Raw genomic sequence first — 5,348 nt, 5'->3', positions numbered from 1 at the left:
GCACTTAGGGGGTTCACTATATGTAAACCCTCTATATCACATGAGTTCATGGCCTATTTAAAAATACCCCTATTTGTGAATTTTCCCAAAATAAAACACATTCCTTTTTTAAAAAAATTTGTGAATGACCCCTTAATATGACACCCTTTAAATGTGTAAAAATAGTATTTGAAAAATCCCTTCTTTTGAACCCACGTGATATGCTTAACCATTTATGAGTGACCCTCCCCCCCTTGGGGTGCATCCATGAGAAACCATCCATATCACCTATAGTCAAAAGGGTGCTTAAAAATCCAATTTTCTTATATGCTTAAAGCAAAAGATGTTCCATTTTTCCTTACTAAACTCACATGTTCTTATGTGTGTATGTGTGGCCATGTGTGTTGATCACACATGGTACAACATTTTTTTAGGTGTATCCTTGAGGTTTTACTTTGGCTAATTTTTGAACTTAACATAGTTGAGAAATCTTTGTAGACTTGTTAGATAGACCTCCAATAGATTGTGTATAAACTTCCTCTCAATTGCCACTACATTTGTGTTATCATCCAGAAATAATTGTATCACAAAGGTGTAACCCTAGGAATAGGGATGCCTTCCCTTATATTGCTCTTAATAGGGGATCCATATCCAATGGTGAATAGGACCAAAGCTAAAGGGCATCCTTTCCTCACTAGCTTCTATAGCTTGAACCCCCTTGAGAGACACCCGTTAATAAAGACATGTTGTGAGATTTTTTCTATGATGTAGAGAAGAGGTATCATAAACATATGCCTAGAAGTTAGTGTAGTTAATTAATTAGTGCTAAAAACATAGGAACATTTTCCCATCGAGAGCATACACTTCAACCTTATATTGATTAATAGCTACAGGTCTAACAAAGTGGGAATGTTGAAGGATTGGCTTGTCAAATCATTGGGATTAATTTCACTTTAAATTTTGTGGTCACCATGAAGGGAGTGGATTATGACCTATTGTGAAGGTGTGAAGGTGTCCCTAGATGTGGAATACCTAAGTCATTGAGAATGGGGGTAATGGACAAGTCTTCTTGGTAATATGTATAAGTAAGTAAGGGTAGAAATGGAAAGTTAGAAAACGCCATGCCTATAGGCCTAGATGCTAAAGCTAGTATACTTCAAAGGGGGATACAAATTATTCAAATAGCACCAACTTACTAGAAAAATGCTCAGGTGATGAACAAATTGGATGAACATCCTTGCCACACTTGACTTACCATTTATAAAAGAGGAAGAACAAAAAAGAGCATGTATGTTGCTAAGTGAAGAGAGTGAAGAATAGCTTAGTACACACATGATTAAGCCCAATATGATTGAGATGATGATACTTGTCCAGATGCTAAACCTAGGAACATCTCAATGTAAATTGATCACAAATATTATTAAATTGAATAACCCTTATGTTGATCACACATGGTACAACATTTTCTTAGGTGTATCCTTGAGGTTTTACTTTGACTAATTTTAGAACTTAACTTAGTTGGGAAATCTTCATAGAGTTGTTAGATAGACCTCCAATATATTGTGTATAAACTTCTTTCAATTGCCATTGCATTTGTGTTATCATCCACAAATAATTGTATCACAAAGGTGTAACCCTAGGAATAGGGATGCCTTCCCTTATATTGCTCTTAATAGGGGATCCATATCCAATGGTGAATAGGACCAAAGCTAAAGGGCATCCTTTCCTCACTAGCTTCTATAGCTTGAACCCCCTTGAGAGACACCCGTTAATAAAGACATGTTGTGAGATTTTTTCTATGATGTAGAGAAGAGGTATCATAAACATATGCCTAGAAGTTAGTGTAGTTAATTAATTAGTGCTAAAAACATAGGAACATTTTCCCATCGAGAGCATACACTTCAACCTTATATTGATTAATAGCTACAGGTCTAACAAAGTGGGAATGTTGAAGGATTGGCTTGTCAAATCATTGGGATTAATTTCACTTTAAATTTTGTGGTCACCATGAAGGGAGTGGATTATGACCTATTGTGAAGGTGTGAAGGTGTCCCTAGATGTGGAATACCTAAGTCATTGAGAATGGGGGTAATGGACAAGTCTTCTTGGTAATATGTATAAGTTAGTAAGGGTAGAAATGGAAAGTTAGAAAACGCCATGCCTATAGGCCTAGATGCTAAAGCTAGTATACTTCAAAGGGGGATACAAATTATTCAAATAGCACCAACTTACTAGAAAAATGCTCAGGTGATGAACAAATTGGATGAACATCCTTGCCACACTTGACTTACCATTTATAAAAGAGGAAGAACAAAAAAGAGCATGTATGTTGCTAAGTGAAGAGAGTGAAGAATAGCTTAGTACACACATGATTAAGCCCAATATGATTGAGATGATGATACTTGTCCAGATGCTAAACCTAGGAACATCTCAATGTAAATTGATCACAAATATTATTAAATTGAATAACCCTTATGTTGATCACACATGGTACAACATTTTCTTAGGTGTATCCTTGAGGTTTTACTTTGACTAATTTTAGAACTTAACTTAGTTGGGAAATCTTCATAGAGTTGTTAGATAGACCTCCAATATATTGTGTATAAACTTCTCTCAATTGCCATTGCATTTGTGTTATCATCCACAAATAATTGTATCACAAAGGTGTATTCCTAGGAATAGGGATGCCTTCCCTTATATTGCCCTTAAGAGGGGCTCCATATCCAATGGAGAATAGGACCAAAGCTAAAGGGCATCCTTTCCTCACAAGCTTCTATAGCTTGAACCCCCTTGAGAGACACCCATTAATAAAGACATCTTGTGAATTTTTTCTATGATGCAGGGAAGAGGTATCATAAACATATGTCTAGAAGTTAGTGTAGTTAATTAATTAGTGCTAAAAACATAGGAACATTTTCCCATTGAGAGCATACACTTCAACCTTATAGTTATTAATAGCTACAAGTCTAACAAAGTGGGAATGTTGAAGCATTGGCTTGTCAAATTATTGGGATTAATTTCAATTTAAATTTTGTGGTCACCATGAAGGGAGTGGATTATGACCTATTGTGAAGGTTTCCCTAAATGTGGAATACCTAAGTCATTGAGAATGGGGGTAATGGACTGGTCTATTTTTCTATGATGTAGAGAAGAGTTATCATAAACATATGTCTAGAAGTTAGTGTAGTTAATTAATTACTGCTAAAAACATAGGAACATTTTCCCATTGAGAGCATACACTTCAACCTTATAGTTATTAATAGCTACAAGTCTAACAAAATGGGAATGTTGAAGGATTGGCTTGTCAAATTATTGGGATTAATTTCAATTTAAATTTGTGGTCACCATGAAGGGAGTGGATTATGACCTATTGTGAAGGTTTCCCTAGATGTGGAATACCTAACTCATTGAGAATGGGGGTAATGGACTGGTCTTCTTTGGTAATAGGACTAAATGCTAAAGCTAGTATACTTCAGAGGGGGATACAAATTATTCAAATAGCACCAACTTACTATAAAAATGCTCGGGTGATGAACAAATTGGATGCACATATTTGCCACACTTGACTTACCATTTATAGAAGAGGAAGAATGAAAAAGAGCATGTATGTTGCTAAGTGAAGAGAGTGAATAATAGCTTAGTACACACATGATTAAGCCCAATATGATTGAGATGATGATACTTGTCCTGATGCTAAACCTAGGAACATTTCAATGTAAATTGATCACAAATATTATTAAATTGAATAACCCTTATGTTGATGACACATGGTACAACTTTTTTTTAGGTGTATCCTTGAGGTTTTACTTTGACTAATTTTAGAACTTAACTTAGTTGAGAAATCTTCATAGAGTTGTTAGATAGACCTCCAATAGATTATGTATAATCTTCTCTCAATTGCCATTGCATTTGTGTTATCATCGACAAATAATTGTATCACAAAGGTGTAACCCTAGGAATAGGGATGCCTTCCCTTATATTGTTCTCAAGAGGGGCTCCATAGCCAATGGAGCCCCTACAAAGCTAAAGGGCATCCTCTCCTCACAACCTTCTATATAGATTAAACCCCTTGAGAGACACCCATTAATAAAGACATATTGTGAGATTTTTTCTATGATGCAGAGAACAGGTATCATAAACATAGGTATAGAAGTTAATGTAGTTAATCAATTAGCACTTAAAAAAAAGGAAAATCTACCCATTTGAGAGCATACACTGAACCTTATAGTGATTGATAGCTACAAGGTCTAACAAGTGGGAATGTTGAAGGATTGTCTTGTAAAATCATTGGGATTAATTTCATTTTAAATTTTGTGGTCACCATGAAGGGAGTGTATTATGATGTATTGTGAAGCGGTCCCTAGATGTGGAATACCCAAGCCATTGAGAACGGGGGTAATGGAATGGTCTCCTTGGGTAATATGTATGAGGTAGTAAGGGTAGAAATTGTTGAGAGTTAGGCAATCACACCCATTTGTATGCCTCTTTGTATGGAGTATCTAGGTAAGGGAAATGCAAGCAACTAGGAAAAGGTGCCTGAATCCCATAGGCACAATGAGGAAGAGTGCTACCATCATGGAACTATAAAGCTATGTACTTGACTATCATTTTCAATGCAATGCTATTGTACCTTTTCCTTTTATTCTTGTCTCTTTGTCATCTCAAGATTGTGGTAGTCTTAGCTCTCATGCTTCTTGTCTAATCCATATCCATCATGCTTCTTGTTCATGAGCTTCAACCTCCATAACATAGCCATGCTCTTCTAGATCCATGGTTGTCAATATGGTATCAGAGCCATGGTGAGAATGGCCCAGCTATGCAAATCTTTCCTTCAGCACTCCATAGTCTCACAGATTAAGCAATTGACTTCATCTCTCACTCTACCTCCACTCTATGCTTCATGTGTGCCATGGCCAACAACACCTTCTCTGCTTAGAGCTCTTGGATTTCTTAAAATAAGCCATATCAACTCACAATTTCTTATGTGGATCTCCTTCTTTGCTCATGATTCTCCCTCTTGTCACCTAAATCCTTGACTTTGATGCCTCCTCAAACCAACATTGCGACTGCAACCACTCACTATCTAGGATGTGCATGTGACTTGTCGTACAACTCTCGCCAACAAGTCGCGATCAATCCTGTGATGACCATAGGGCTCTTAAAGCTCACTCTATAGGTTCTCTCCCCATCGAGTATCTCTTGAAGTATCCATCTCTATGAGTTGCTATCAGTAAAAATTTAGACAGCCTACTAAACCCTAATCTCAGACTCCATAGCTTTTGAGCTCAAATCTCATAAACCTCTTCACCTTCTCATTTCTCTGAGCTCAAACTTGCTACTACTACTCTGATCTACTGTACTACTTGGCT

Source organism: Lygodium microphyllum, chromosome 14 (assembly GCF_053477565.2).
Source record: "Lygodium microphyllum isolate KBCC chromosome 14, Lygodium_microphyllum_v1.1.10, whole genome shotgun sequence".
Lineage (NCBI taxonomy): Eukaryota > Viridiplantae > Streptophyta > Polypodiopsida > Schizaeales > Lygodiaceae > Lygodium > Lygodium microphyllum.
The sequence above is the reverse complement of the archived record's forward strand: the minus strand, read 5'-3'. Positions refer to the sequence as shown.